The 17433-nt window shown below is 32.7% G+C and overlaps 1 long non-coding RNA gene across 2 annotated transcripts; it reads left to right on the top strand.

Annotated features, from left to right (window-relative positions):
- Window positions 1–9152: 9152 nt before the first annotated feature.
- Window positions 9153–17304, top strand: LOC117692667 (uncharacterized). 2 transcript variants are annotated; one of them, XR_010715132.1, is made up of 4 exons: window positions 9153–9625; window positions 9971–10102; window positions 10648–10713; window positions 17113–17304. It is a non-coding gene; the product is annotated as an uncharacterized lncRNA (long non-coding RNA). The 2 variants fall into 2 exon arrangements; XR_010715133.1 differs by lacking the exon at window positions 9971–10102.
- The last annotated feature ends 129 nt before the right edge of the window (window positions 17305–17433 follow it).

Below are 17433 nucleotides of genomic sequence, written 5' to 3'. Positions count from 1 at the left end.
TTTAACATTAGAAAAATGTATTTTGTTGTTGTTAAAAGTAAAATCTTGTAGGCAGAAATTTGTTTTTCTTGTTTAATTATAATGTCAACTTTATCAGAAAACTAAAATTACAAAAATATTTTAAAATTAATCGTTGGAATAAGAAAAACTATAGCATTTAGACATACAACTGAGAGAAAAGTCAGAAAAAGAGTTATTTCCCCTTTGCATAGATAAAATATATAAACATTTGGAAATTTAGTATAAAACTAGAGACGAGCTCGTTGCAAGCAACGATTAGGTCTTCCGTCGTAGCTGCGTCATACTTGTGACGTAATATAAACATTGATACCTGACCATGGTGCAATATTAGATGTATAAACACTGTAAAAGAAACAAAGTACATGTATATAAGCAAATACAGATCTTTAAAAGTTGTCTGAAGTTTGATTCGCCGCATGTTGTTTTTTTTGCATGTGCATTTTATTTTGGGAAACTTATCGAATCATCATAATTGACTCAATATACACAGAATATGGACGACGATTATAATCACACAGTGGGTATGCCCGGTATGAACGTAAAAAGACCAAACATTTTACTCGCATTTTTTATCGAAAGCAAGGGCCAATGAATCTTTTAGAATGTATGCGGAGATCCTGGAAATTTTACAGGGGGTTCTGAAGAATAATTTTGTTTTTTGAGGGGGGGGGGGGGCATGCGCGGATAAGAAAAATTTTCCTGGGGTGGGGGTTGAGTTGGGGTGGGGTCTGGAACCCTCACCCTACTCTTCTAGATTCGCGCATGGGGAAGGCCGATGCCGGTAATTTAACGGTAATTTTAACCATTTTTATTTAATTAATCATTTTCAAAATTATCGGAATTCCAATATTACCTTTAAACGCAGTTAAAACTTAAAATACGAACCATTTAGTCTCGGTGAGTATTCGGCCAACATGCGTCCGCGTACGAAAGAAATGGCAATATTCAAGAAATTTGGATGGACGATCTGGGTCCTAGGTCGTCCATCCGATTCTTTTTCAGACTAAGAGCTACAGAACTGCTTTTAGAGAATGTCAAACTGATTATGTCAATTTATTTTGTCTCAAAGAATCAGTTTTTTTAATAAATTTTATCTTAAAAAAAAAAGAAATCGGGCACAATTTTCAATGTTAGCATTTTACAATTTAAAGGTCTAATCAAATTTTGAATGAAGTTTCAAGATACTACTCTTCGTTGTTTTATACGAAATATTGCGTGGAAAAAAGATTTACATCGCATATATATTATAGAACTAATTTCTTCTCTTTTTTATTTACATCAAAATAAATCCAAGAAAAAATCTAAATATTTTTTTTTCCTTTATATGTGTTAATGAAAACGTTGATCAGCAAGGGCCGGTTCTATGTCGTGCAAGCACCTACTTAATAGATTGTTACACGGATCTACCACGATGACAAATATCGAAAAGGCAATATTGTGGGTGAAGGATGAAAGTGTAGTTTGTTTTTTAGGTTTATTTTTGATAATTATATTTATCTGGATCAATTTGGTCTGTTAGTTTGTTTTGTTTATTGAAAAGGGGAATAAAGAAAATGAGTAATTTCCGATATGAAGTCAAGCATATATTTTCATATTATCATTGACTTAAAACATGTTGGAAAAAAGAAATATTGCATCAAGCAGTTAGTTATTATGCGCAGATCATGCATTCCTCTATGGTTTTCACAATTGCATGTATCAGTTACTACACGTATTTGCTTACGGAGAAATAAATTTCCAAAGAGATGATATAGTTATCAGTTAAGTTCCAGATTGTCTTCTGCACATGCAAGCACGTGTGTAATCCTGATTTAAAAATAGGTAAATGTCCGGGGAGGGGGGGGGTCATCGCAACAAAATTGTGTATAAGCGTACTAGATGTACATTGTTAATTAATAATTGATGTTGAATTGTTATTAACAAACAAAATCATAAATTTATAATAACAAACACTAAAATGCCAGGGAGTTCTGCTGGACGCGATTTCATTTGTCTTCAATTAATAGGGTGTAGGGATGCCCGCCTACTTAATACATATGCTCACGCGTCAACAGATTAAAATGACTGTATTTTGGATTTATAAATCGTTCTAAAACATTCGATCTGATATATCTTTATTAACAATTCAAAACTTTGAACGATTAAATTTGTTTTTATACCTAGTACCCCGACCCTCACGGAAAAATCCATTCAGATCAATGGAAATTTCATTTACAAGACTCCGCGCCAGAATCAGAATGTCTCATTCATTAATTTTTTCGTAGTTATAGTGGACGAGTCCAAAATAGGAATTTTGAGACACATCATACAATGTGAACATATGCCATGAATGCAGATTACTTTGCGTCTATTTTCTTACTTTGAGAGTCCTTTTTATCATGTTTATCATGGCTTGAAAATGACGGAAGGCCCTTGGATGTTGTTATCTTTATGCAGGCACGAAGCATCCTTTTTGAAAGTGGGGGGGGGGGGGGGGGGGGGTCTGGCGTAGTATGTATATAACTTCAATTTCAATCCTAATTTCCTTATTTTTATATAAATTTTTTACATCCTAAATAATTCAATTTTTTATAAGTAAATTTTCAAAAAATTTGTTGCTGTGAGAAAAAGTGTGGGGGGGGGGGGGGGGGGCACCCACAAGCTTGAATTAATAATTGCCTGAGGATGCATCTTTAATGTGTCAACATTTATATTCATAATTGATGAAAACGTTATATGGGATGTAATAAGCACAATGAGCAAGAGTGTTCAATTAAAAGGGCATTTCACATTGCACGTGTGTAATCCTGATTTAAAAATAGATTGCCATATTTGAAAGGTCAAAAAAAAAAGAGGGAGGTGTCATCGCAACAAGATGATACACATTGTCTAAGTAGTACAATGTAAGTAATAGTTGGTGTTGGATTATCATCATTAACAAAGAATCATCAGTTTGGATTAATTAAAACAAATGTAAATTCATATAATTGGAATATTTACTGGAGGGGCTACGTACAAGTAATTCGCCGAAGTGGGGTACGTGTGACCCGATTTTCGATCAATTGGGCGATTTCATTCATCTGGAAAAGGGTTTCACTCGCGTGTACAAATGTAAATGTACATCTAACAATTGCTAGTCAATTAAGTGTGTATGTTAATTCGATAGATTTCTTCTAAAACATTCAATCCAAAGTAAAATATATGTAGTTATTAGTTGACACCCTCCCAGTGGATCTATGCCGATGGATCTATCTGAGATCTCAGCTGTTGTGTGAATGGTAAGAAAGACTTCGCGCCATAATACGTCTCATTCATAATTTTGGCTCGCCGATTAGTGGGCGAGTCCAAGTTAGGCCAGAGCACATGATGTGTAGATGGTCTTACCCACTCTATTTTCTTAACTGGTCATATAATAAATAGAGATATCATGGATCTTTCTCTTTTGTCGGAGCATGTAATAAATGGAACCAAAAAATAAAGTAATTCTAATTGAACTAAATTGAAGTTAAAATGTAAATACCCCCTCCCACCTACGGATTAGGATTTTCAAAATTCCCCCTTTTTTAAATTCCTTGTCAAGATTTTTTTTTTGATGAAGCTGCCCACCTAAACCCCCCCCCCCCCCCACACACACTTTCAAATAATGATGCTACATGTACGTGTTTGAATATCCTTTCCTATATGGTTAGAAATAACAAATTGTCTTTTATTTTGCATCTAATATATAACTAATTCAATTTTCAATTTAGCTGTTTGAGATTATTCGATACATGTACATTCCTAAAATGATTTAAAATAATGAAATGATTTAATTTCCAGTGATATACAGGTACATGCACTCGATCGAAGAAAAAGATTGAAATTGCTTCTAAACTCTGCACGTTCAGTTTAATAATTTATGATCCGCAGCGAAAATTAAATTTCATTTCTTATAAGATAGCCTAATTGATACATGCATGCTTCCATTGAATAAATTTGGGTAGTCAGGCAGGCTTTTTGGAAAGCTATTGCTTGTATAATATTAAGGTCAAACGCGACCTTCATGTATCTTCCATTTTTCCTATCTCCACAATGTGAATTAAGATTTCCACTTTGTTATTTCATAATTAAATTTTTATGTAATATGATTTTTTTGGTTTGAATATAAAGTGTTCAAATTAAAATATATAGTATGACTTTACTTATAAGCATTCAAATGCATTTTGCGTGCTATTTTAAGGGAAGTTCGAAATATTCTAGCTCCAAAACGAGCCTGGTAATGTACTCTAAATTTTTTGGAATTAACAGGTTTAAATGTTAATAAATAAGGAATGAAATATCAAGGAAAATTATATAAAATTGAGGAACGTCTCGTCTGTGCTTAATTAAAATAATATAAATAGACATCATATATCCCATATCAAACGACATATAACCACTTGAATCTGCGCGTCTTTTAATGAAATTATGAACAGCGGCAATTCTAAGTTAATGTTAGCTGCAAGTCTGTATAGCCCTTGTATGAAAAATTTCGGATGGTACTCAATTTTTCCAGACGGAGAGCTACATATATGCAGCTAAGGTAACTAATAATGCTTCCGATGAAATACTTTGTTTAGTAATGCAAGGTTTTAAGAGAGCAATACTTATTTGTTTAAAAAATAACACCCTAATACTTCGCATTTCATTCGCTGTTTGTAGAACAAGCAGAACCAGTATCAGTTCGATCCCTACCGTATGTACATTGTTCGAATTTAATAGCCCTTGCATTGGATTGCTTTGCATGTACAAAATATCTTTTAAAAATTCAATACTGAAAGTGTTTATCTATATGGCTATTAATCTATATGTACATGTACACATAGCGTACACATGTGATTCAAAATACCCCAAACGGAAAAATTCACTTATTGAGTCTACATTTTATAGAATTTGCAAAAAATACATTGCGCGTCTGAATGTTTGTTAATGTGTCAATCTATCAATATACAGTTTGTTAATTATTTTCGATTGCTAAGGCTACATCGTTTTTGATGAACATTGAACAACATTTTTTCCATGCCATTATTTCCACGGAAGATAGCGAGTACAATTATAAAGCACAATTTATTTAATTATCTCTTTAATATTGTGTACTAGTATGTAATAAATTATTTATAAATTGCTGCCGAAGGTTGTTTGGTATTTTCGTTTGTAGATGCATTGCAAGTAAAAAACGTGAAACGCGGGGCAAGTCATAATTAATATCCCTAATAACCGTTACTTAAAAATAGCGGCTTTGGATTCAAATATTATCGTATACGAATATTAAGTTACCTTTTTAAAATCATCTCCACGATGATAATATTATATCCATCGGAAATCAGTATTTTGTTTTGCTTTAAAAGAAATGTTCTATCGGGAGCAATCCCGCGTTCGTTTAAATTGCCAGCGTACATTTGTCATGTCAGTAATACACATTGTGCTTTATATGACGGCCGTGTATACGTACTGTAGAAAAGTTGAGTTTAATTACCATGCATTCGAACCATTTAATTAACACATCTCCCAGTACTGAAACAATTCAAAATGTCTCTGTTACAGTAACGGGGCGTTAAACATGTGTACGTCCAGCTCTACAAGCATATGCACTGTCGTCAAGGCGACGGCCTGAATACAGCTAGCGACTCTTCTATCGATCGGTTACCTGAGTCTCGTAATGCATCTAAATATAGAAAGGGACACAGTTATGAAACAAACAACAAAAATAAGGTCAAAGACGTTCATCTTTATGAAATGAATATGTACATATGAATAAAAACATTTGGGAATTTTATGTAGAATTATTTTTGCGCGCTGCATGTATCAGTTAGTGCATTACAAAAAGCCCTTTCATAACCTCCTAAACGTGCGCACCCCCACAAAAATGGACCGAACTGACAACAATTGTTTCTGCAAATACTGGCTATAAATTACGAAAACATTAAATTGAATACCACGGAAGGATTCAAAATTAATTTCTTTACAACTTTGCTTCAATAATGCATTAGAAATTTTTATTCCTTTACAAGTTATTGACAAGAAACTTTTGACGCATCTAACTCCTTAATTATAGGGGCCAGCCCCCTTTTCTGTATACCGAATGAAAGGTCTTGGTAAGACCAAGATCTTTTAAAATACATGTTATAACAAATTTTTATCAGGTAGGAAACTAACACGGAAAATACGCGAATTTTTTTGAATTTTTTTCTTGCCTTTGTTTCAACATCTATACCACCCCTTTTATTTGCATTTAAATAATAAATAAAATATATCTCGCACAAATTCAATGTATTAGCTTCCAAACCAGCCCATCTTTGAGACTCTGCCAGTCATCGTTATAGCTAAACCCCCCTGGACAAAAGAAGTCGTTAAATTTTACTAAAAGGGGAATAACTCAAAACCGAATGGGGATTTTCCTCAACTAAAATATGCAACGACAACATCACGCGGCATTTTATCAGTCCTGAAAATTTCAAAACAATCGGTGAACAAACGAGCGAGATATTAAGGATCAAAGTTGGCGTCTAGAAGAAAAAAAAAAATAATAAGAAATTTGAAAATTTTTCAGAATAATAGTAAGGTCTTCCGTTGGAAACGGAAGACCTTAATTAAGTGCGAAAATATCTTGAACCTACCAATAATTCTTATTACATCCATGTGATTATATTCACATAAAATAAATAAAACTATCTTGCACAATTTTTAAAGAATTCATAGTTTTACAAAAAAGTGTGACGTCACAGAACACTGGATCTACTTTAACATGTATTGGATTGGCGATTTCTCTTGGTTCTTAAATATGTTTCCTGCATTTAAGCTTGCCCAAAAACTGGTAGATGTTCTATGATAATTTTGAAAAAGAAAAGAAAAAAATTTACAAATTAGGATTATATTTAGATGAAATATTTTTTAACATGTTTATCTTCAGAAATTAGGAATTTAAAGAAAATGTACTTTTTGTTCTTGATGGGTATTGCTGGTAATGTTTGCGTTTCCACATGTGTTTCTGTGGAAGCATACACACTTTCTGTCTGGGTGCAGACTGATCTCGATGCTACCCCACATGTACTTGCACCTTCAAATAGGGATTTCACTTTCCTGTTTCTACTGCGGCACATTTCTCCTAAAAATTTAATTACGGTATTAATTTGGGTATAAAAACATATTAAATATGTTATAGAGATATTATCAGTAAATAACAAACAAATCAAATGAAAACCTGCATTTCAAATAACAAAGAATTTTACCAGTTCTATTTGTTCCACAATGTTTGTTTAACTTAACAGCACAGTTTTCCCAAAATAAATTTGACCCTTCATTGGGAACCCCACCAGCTTGGTTAAGGAAAGTTTCTAGGAACACATTTTCCTCTAAAGTCCATGCTTTCGTTTTATTTTCAAGGGACTATAAAACAATAGCAGAAATTTTTAAATCATATTTTTCATTAATAAGTATCATAAATTTCTCTATATAAATTATATGTTTCGTTATATGTGTAAAATGTTCCATATGAGCAGTCACGATGATCATGATGCATCTAAAACAATAAGCTAAAGTTTTAAAATCCTACACAAACTTCCTGTTTCTTTGATGGTTGCAGAGGAGTATCTTTCGTAGGGGAACTCATATCCCTACCCCTCTTCTTTCTGGGAACCGCTGCATAAGAGTGAAAGGAGGGTATTCTTTCATTTTGTTCCCTGAAAAATATTTTCCCTTTTATAAATATGAAAATTACAAGTATACCCTTGAATTCAACTTCTGTTAACAAGGTGTAAATAACCCTGATTCATATTTTTCATAATCTGCTTGTAGGCTAATATAAACAAAATTAAGAAAAAAAGTTACAATATTATGACAAAAGACTTCAAGTTATTCATATCATTTATTAATTTATATGAAATTATAACAATTTAGATATAACACTGTTATGCTACAAACATTTAAAAAAAGAGTAAATTCGAATTTATTTGAATGCAATTCAAAAGTCGTAAGTACGTTTCCTAATTAATACATTACGTTTTTTGAAAGAATATGATCTGAATGAACATTTCTACACATCTGCACATTTATTCCAAACGAAATCTTATCAAATAATGTATTAAATGATTGACATAGAGGAAATTCGAGCTATTTCATATGAATTTTCAGTCATGTAAGTGTGGCTCTGCCGATTTTTCAATGATTTTTAGTTGTGTGTAGCTTAGGTGAACTTGTCAACTCATTTAGAAAGTTAAGCCATCCTTGGTTAAAAAATTATAGACCGATATTTAATACGGGGGTATGTAAACATTGTCAAAAAACGGAGATTAATAAATAAAAGGACTCTAACATACTACTAAAACTACATATTTCGATACAACTGATTCTAATCTACACTCGGTGTGCGTTGTTCGAATTATTTTTTATATTTATAAGAAGATATTCTCGATTTATTTCTTCAGTGTAAATTCCTACCTCTTTCCAGTTCTGGAGGTCGCCATTTTTAAATGGCGTCGGCCTTTACCTGACCCCAAAACGAAGTGAAACGCAGTGGCGGGGGCGGGTACCAGACTTAGGAAAGTGAATCTCAGAATGAGGAACCTCTTTATCATAAGAATAGCCTAATCAATATAAGAGCCGCCATCAATCGCCATCTCGCAGATCTTAAGAGTATGGAACGCCATGGCTGCCTTATGTTAGATGATTTAATTATATGCTGTGGGTCTATTATTATATACTGTGGTTCTATAATTATATGCTGTGGGTCTATTATCATATGCTGTGGGTCTATAATAATATGCTGTGGTTCTATAATTATATGCTGTGGGTCTATTATTATATGCTGTGGATCTATTACTATATGTTGTGGGTTCATAATTATATGCTGTGGGTTCATAATTATATGCTGTGGTTTCATGCAGTGGGTTCATAATTATATGCTGTGGGTTCATAATTATATGCTGTGGGTTCATAATTATATGCTGTGATTTCATTAATATATGCTGTGGGTTCATAATTATATACTGTGGGTTCATAATTATATGCTGTGGGTTCATTATTATATGCTGTAGGTGTATTATTATATATTCTGTCGGTTTATTCGAAACTAGCTATTTGAATCCGGATTTCTCGTTTTGGAGTTTACATTTACAAGCACAAAAATGGCGGCAACTGGGTATATCCCTCTAACTATTTTTAGAATCGGTAGGACAACAAAGAAGTGCCTTTAAGCAAAATAGTCCCTATACTTGCAGAGTGTATATACATTTATTGGGACATTTTAGATCAGAATGCTTGACACATGTCAGAAAAGAGGATTTGCAATTTTTAAAACAAGTGTCAAAATTGAATTATCATTTGAAGAAAAGAATTGAAATTGTTTGATGTACACCCTTTCCAAAACTGAGAAATTCCCTACTTTTACTTTCATTTTCAGAGTTTTTCAATACAGACGCATTTTGCCGGAAAACGAATCTGACTTCAAACCACGAAATTTTAACAGGAAAGAGACAATTTGATGAGCTTTCATTCAAGAGGTCCCTCGTTGCTGAACGAAAATTAGGACCGGAGCTATGAACCATAACGTTAACATTACCGCCTATGGAAAATGCATTAGTGGACTATACCCATATTGAGCTCCATGCTGGTAAAGCATATTTCTTGTTTATTTGCAATTATTATGATAAACGTGCATTTTTCTTTTGTATATCTTCTCATTTATGTGAATAAACAAAATTTCCAACCAGTTCAACAAGTTTAATCATTTTAATAGCATATTTTCCAAGAAAATATCCATCACAACACCCCCCCCCCCCCACCGGGATTTTCAAAAAACCAATTTAAATTAAAGAAATTGTGATTTTAATTTGAATGTAATTTATTTTGAGTTTTTACATAAAAAAAATGAAAATGTAGGTGTGTTTCTAATTATATATGAGTTTAGAAGACATTTTTATAAATTTTGAAACCAAATATCACTTCGGGTTTTTAGTGCGATCATTTCAAGCGAGCAAAAGTGAAAGTAGAAAAGCAGAAAGTTTCCGGTGAGGAAAAATACTTCATTCTAGCAGTGTCCAGCTATCTAAGATTAGTTTGCATTGTAAGGGAATTGTATTAGTGTCCGGTAGGTTCCAATTCTGTATTTATGATGATAGATTTGCATTAAATTGGAATAAATTAATTTGTCATGCATATGACATGACTTATTATGTACCGAAGATGTAGGTATGCACTCTTTAACATGTAGAAGCCTACCATGTTGGTTAGTACTTAATCCACAAAATCTATCTTTGTTTATCATAATAAAAATTGAATGAAATTATCAGTAATCATTTTAAATAGATATTTACTAGTATTTATTTATTCATACTATTGAAAAAATAGATCAATATGTTGGGGTGGGGGTTGATATTGAATGTTATTGGGGGGTGGGGGGGGGTGTTGGTCTTTAGGCTGTATAGATGTGTTGTCCATGAAGATGTAGTTATTGTTGCCTATCTGTTCTCTCTTTCTGTATCTTTCCCCCTCTCTCTAATTCTCTCTGTCTGTCTCTGTCTGTCTGTCTGTCTCTCTCTCTCTCTCAACATATGGCTGCTTTTGATATGGAATTGCAAATGTTGGGAATAGTGTTGGATAATGTAGAATTCAATTCAAAACATTTCATTTTAGATAACATGTAAATTGAAATGGAAGTCTTCTTCAAAGAATAAAACACAACAATGAGCCACACTTGATGTAAGTAAAATTTATTTTTGTAACTTCACTCGTCCAAGTTTAAAAGAAGGAACCTATAAAAACTATATACCCTGCATGGCCAGTAATTTTTACATGCAGATAATTTAGAATATTATAGATACTGGGAAACTTTACATTGATTATACATATTTCCCAGACTTTGTGGGTATTTCTTGTTCTTCTGGATTTTGAACTTTAGTTAAATGAAGACTCTCTTCCACAGGATATGTCTTTTGATAATTGTTGTTAAATTTGTTACCATGGTAACAATATACAAGAGTAAAAGAAAAAATCCTTATTAGCAAGTTTCTTTTCCCTATGACATATGATTGCGCCCATGAGAAAAGGGTGCTTATGACATTTTTTGCACATTTTTAGATTTTTACATAATTGAATAAAACACATCTTAAAATTCTCAAATCTAAAATTTTATGGCTATACGCTTATTCCAAGTAGAGTTTTTTGCCCATTTACAGTGATGCTTTTTCAATAGGAAAATCATGACGTCGTGTTTCACATACGCAACGTCAACAATCATTACGGTGAATTAGTCGTTTAATGAACATAAAATACAGCATTTTGTTATCAGCATCTTTTCACTTTGCTGTATATAGTTGTATGCTTGCATCTATGTTATTCATTTATTTCAGAAACAAAGGTTTGTTGTTATTTTTTTCTGTCAGCGCAGTTGTCTGCCAGTGAAAAGTGACTATTCGGAAAAAAAATGGTGGTTGTTTAGTTTCAGTTTGTTTGAGGATATCAACGAGAAACTAGTTAGTGGCGTATTCTATGCGAACATATTTCATTTACACAAACACTGTCTTTTCCATATAAACAATCAATAGCTAAAATATATTAGTAGCTTTTGTTCTTAAACAACATAAATTATGCGATTTTCGTGACATTATTAAATATGTTATATTTTAGTAATGAACTTTGAAAACAATATCAGAAGTAAGGTATTATACAATTTTGTTAAATCATGATCCATTGTACAAGTTATTGATGCAATTATATAGTAGCAGCACTGAACTATTCTTTTGGAGTCTACAGTAACTAAACTTTAACCTGTATACTCACAGATAAACACAATAAGAAAAATTTTTAAAGTAATTAACTCTACCACTGCTGGGATCATGCCCTTTACATCACTCTTCCTGTTCAATTTTTTTTTCCATTCGAATTTATGCAGACTTTATGGAAAAGAGCGCCCCATCCCTGGATCGGATGATATTCACCCCCCATCCAATATTAATAAATTTCACATAATTTAAAAAGATATTTGTTTTAATGTATGTGGGATATTTTTACTTTCCGGTCGCTTCTAGACACATTTTTTTCGAACTACTGTGATTTCTACAATTGCTAACCCCCACCCCCCCCCCCCCCCAACCGCCTTTGCTTATTCACATTTCGGGCGTGCACACACCTGAAAAATAACATCCAGACACTTTTCATCTATGTGTGACTATTCCACAGCAAATATGTAATTTTAGTATTATAGAAAAAACATGCAGTATGCAGAGATTGATTCCGTGTTTTGAATGTATAATATGTTTTACGGTGCTACCGTTATGGCGAGCGCAGCAAGAATTTATACACATACCTTGCATCATTGTCAACTTATAGTTTTATTTAGGTACATCAACGAACGTCAAAGAATTTTTGAGAGAGTATTGCTCTACAACAAGTATGCCAAATGTACTAATTTTAATGGTTATGATACATACAGCGCAACCCTCTTCCCAGAGAGAGAGAGAGAGAGAGAGAGAGAGAGAGAGAGAGAGAGAGAGAGAGAGAGAAAGAGAGAGCCCGGTACCTGCATGTTTGTAGGTGTGTAATTTCCCACTTTTAAATTTAATGGTCTGACTATATGCAATATCTACATAATTTTTTTAACTGGTTATTTTTTTCATTTTATTCCTTTTCATTTATTTCAAAATGTCCTATTGTTTATTTCCTCCCTACTCATGCATGCACAATTAGCTTAAAATGGATCGTAATGACAGTAAAGTATGACTCTTGCTAATATATATATACATAAAATCTCTATATTAAAAAAAATTAAAAACAAATCATCCGTCAATGAGGCAGGTATCGCAGTCTATTCTGGAATAGCTAGTACACGCATTACAGATATTTGATCCACCTCTAAATTTATCGCGGGAAATATAGCGCGAGTGCACTGTGACGTCATCCATGACTTTGATCATCTTTGTTTACGTTTCTCGACTCAATACGGAGGTATGGAAGCATGTAACTAATCTTTTGAGTCTCGCCATAGCATATGCGGTACTCAAAACGTGTCTTCAAACTTTAAGTCACTGTAAATTACGAGTTAAAAGTCGGCCATTTTTGGCATAGCACCACGGGTGAAAACATTAGAGAGCATTATGGGACGTAGACAAAAAATTGTGTTTCATGAACTATAGGTTTAGCTCGTTCTTTTTCCCGCGCACACTGGTTCTTAGAGCTCGCTTCGCTCGCCGGCGCTGCGCGCCGGCGAGCTGTGCGCTATAAATCATTTTTAAGTCTTACACACTTCACCAAAGTCGTAAATATATTAATGAATCCGCTCCATCGACTAAAATAAATATGAAAATGAAGCCAAGGTTCGGACGGGATCGTGAAACCGTCTGATATTCTCAAGTTCTTCAGTAATTGTCACAAGAAAATGAATATATATCGAGATTGGTCTTAACGATTACAAAGTTATTGATTAATTAATGCTAATCGAATTAAAAAATAAGTTCCGATAAAAAATATGAGGTAGGTTCAACATTAATAATATTTTACAGTTTTTCCGATCCTGATTTATCGGTATTGAAGCAGAAAATAGCGAGTCAATAATTATATATATGGAAGTAAAAATATGAGCTGTAATTATGATGTCAAACATTTTTAGTAATACATTATCACTAACTACTCATGTTTGGAAAAATATTCTGAACTCTTGCGACACCGTAGGTACTGGCACGATAACAGTTTCTCACTAATGCGTGCGACTTAAAGAATCTTGTATATGAAAAACATGCATGAACATAATGTACAATTTTGTTTATCGTCTAGTTTTTGTTTGTAACGTATATTTAGAAATCATGTCAATGTATAATTTGGAGGTAATAGTAATCACTCTTTCCTTTTATCTACTTGGTACTATTTCATGACCTTTTTTGTTCTGGGTCGTTTAAATATATAACTTGAAATAGGAAGTTTTAATTTTTTTTAAAAGTATAATCGTATGATTACATCATTTCTGAATCATTCTCAGGAACCAACATCCAGATAGTGACTTTCTGCGTATTTAAATTCATTCGTGTTCATTACATTGAATCGGACCACTAAAGATTTTGACTGTTTAACACCTTTAAAACACATACAACAGTATTAAAAACAAAATCGCCGGTAGGAACATGATAAGAACATGAAATGGTGTTTTTATTAAGTTGTACATTGGGTTAACTTCTTTGTTTACAATCACATCAACCAAGTATGATTCCCTCTATTTCTAAAGAAAATTATTTGTAATTCACAGCTCTGTTGAAACTGACAGGACTGAAATAGACACGCTCCGTTTATCAATTGATCCAAACATTAATCGACCTAGCTAGGAAAAATTTGGACTGCACGAAAGAATCATGATGATGTCAGACTAAACCTCCCATTTAAGATGATTTATCCTTTCCGTTCATTTAACGTATTGATGTACATTAAGAATGATTTAGTTAATTTTACCTACTCTTTACGAACAATTCATTAATCTGTTAAAATGAGGATGTAAATAGAAACAACAAAATATGTTCATTGATTATTCATACAGGTAATGACGGCAGCGATCATCGCAGAAAAAAAATGCATCGCTTGGGCGTGTTATGTTAATTATATTTATTTATTTATTTATTTATTTATTTATTTATTTATTTTTTATCTTTTTTTGCAACGTTACCATCTTCATACCGTGCATAAATCGCCAGAGAAAGCATTTATTTATTTCATTTGGGCTTACTATACACTCCAAGTTCATAAAAACCAGGTGTGAATCATAGCTCTATAGATACTGACAGAGCTGAAACCCTCACGATCCAGTTCTAAACATTAAATCCATCGGTCGAAAAAAATCATGGGCAGAGATAAAAAAAAAATATATATATGCGGAAAAAGTTAGATTTAGCGCATTTTCAACAAATTCCCATAGTGCCTTCTAAAAATTTGATAACATTCAAGACTACATAGGAAATCGGGGCTGTTAATATTTTTGTTATCTAAAAACAATTGATATAACAGTAAAATTTCATGCAAGATATTTCATCAAAATATATAGGGTTGGAATAATTAGATTCGGCCTCGTTAAGAATAAAAACAAGGAATTGTGTTTTTAAGGGCATATCAGATTCATTTTGTACATGTAAATGCAGCGTTTTATTTAATATTAAGAGTGTGTGAGGAAGCACAAGCACTTGTTAGCTAAACTTATGAGAAATTAAACAATACAAGTATTTATCGAATCGGTGAGATTTGTGCAGAACTGCAGATTTGTATTTGTCTTATCTTTAGATAGATTTTACTGTCTTCTTTCAGCTTATTTAACCAGAAATGGTTTACTGTAGATTCCTTATTTTACGCGAGTACTTAATTCCGCGATTCAACGATTCTCCATCAAATCACGAGAACATAAAATCGCGAATGCCGAAATTTTATCATAGTTTCATGTAGTTTACATGTGTCGGAATATTAAAAGCGAGATTTTAGAATTCGCGAGACGAGCTTCTCGCGATTTTACGCTGATATTAATTCCTCGCGTTTAATTAGGAATTTACAGCAGTTACTGCATTTTTAGTAATTTACTAGAAAATGATTCAGGAAAATAAGTTTAAAGTTAAAACAATACCGGCAACGGTACTTGATGAATTAAGACGATTTAAGTACATGTATTTGTTATGTTCATTTTTTTTTTTTGCTTTCTTAATCCACGAACTATTAGCGTAGATTCATACATATTTTTAAACGAGAGGAATTAATATCCGCGTAAAATCGCGAGAAGCGCATCTTGCGAATTTTAAAATCTCGCTTTTATTTTTGGACATATGTAACCTACATTAAACTATGATAAACTATGATAGGTGAAGCAGACACGTGCACATAAAATTAATAGCAAAATATTTCTGTAAAACTTCACCAAATCATAGCCAATTTGGAGCAATAAGCTAATATGGAGAAAAACAGAAATACATGTAGTTAATCAAATTTGTGTGCAAATAGAGTATAATAAGTGATTATTTAAAATAATGTGAAAACTAAATTTAGAAAAAGGTATAAAAACTATACGCGATGAAAATGACAGGTTGTATATTTTACGCTTTTCAGACGACGTTATGACGTAACGTCATGTTTGTGACGTTATTTCTCTGTTTTGTCAAATATGTCATAAGCACCCTTTTCTCATGGGCGCAATCATATATTTAATGAGTTAAGTCATGGTGCATTTGTTCCGAAATTAGGCTTAAATAAAAGTTCAGCAAATATTACACTTATATGAGTAAAAACAACTCATCACTATGACGTCATTATGACGTCATAGGTGAGGTAATCTCAAGCTAGCATCAAAATGGAGCAAAAACTGAATTGAGGTCCTCACATTATAGAGTCATATAACTTTATTATTTATAAACCAATACCTACATGTAATACCTTGATGGATAGGGAAATTCCTATACTTTTCTATTTTACCTTTTTCGTGGTGTTTGAAAACAATTCTTTTTTGTAACTAAAGAAAAACTCTTGATTTTTACGACAACAATTTTATAAAATCAGACATAATTAAGCTTTTTCATAAGAATATGAACAAAATAAATTTGGTAAAATATTGAATGTTTATGTTTTACATGTATTTTAATCCTTGAGATTAAAGTTTCCTCAATTTATGCAATTTGAAGAGCATCGAGTGCCAATGAGCTATATGTTGTTTAGGTAAATTATGACTGGACTGTTTCTTCAAATTTCATAAATGTGTATCAATGCTGCAAAATCCATAGTTATGTATTGAATTTTTCCAAATTTGGAATCATGGCTCTTTATAGTGTCTAGAGTGAATATATAAGCTAAGAATTGTAAATAACCACAATGATTGTTTTATATTGGGTATATCCCTCTAACTATTTTTAGAATCGGTAGGACAACAAAGAAGTGCCTTTAAGCAAAATAGTCCCTATACTTGCAGAGTGTATATACATTTATTGGGACATTTTAGATCAGAATGCTTGACACATGTCAGAAAAGAGGATTTGCAATTTTTAAAACAAGTGTCAAAATTGAATTATCATTTGAAGAAAAGAATTGAAATTGTTTGATGTACACCCTTTCCAAAACTGAGAAATTCCCTACTTTTACTTTCATTTTCAGAGTTTTTCAATACAGACGCATTTTGCCGGAAAACGAATCTGACTTCAAACCACGAAATTTTAACAGGAAAGAGACAATTTGATGAGCTTTCATTCAAGAGGTCCCTCGTTGCTGAACGAAAATTAGGGCCGGAGCTATGAACCATAACGTTAACATTACCGCCTATGGAAAATGCATTAGTGGACTATACCCAACTGCAACGTTAGTAACGTTGGACTTGGAGGAGCCCTAGTGCTAAAAGTTCAAAAGTTATGACCAAGGTTCAAGTTTTTGAAAAGTGGGTCAAACTCTTGGGTCAAGGTTAAAAAATATACCAATTGA

Source organism: Magallana gigas, chromosome 6 (genome assembly GCF_963853765.1).
Source record: "Magallana gigas chromosome 6, xbMagGiga1.1, whole genome shotgun sequence".
Lineage (NCBI taxonomy): Eukaryota > Metazoa > Mollusca > Bivalvia > Ostreida > Ostreidae > Magallana > Magallana gigas.
Note: the sequence above shows the minus strand (reverse complement) of the source record. Positions and strands in the feature narration are given on the sequence as shown.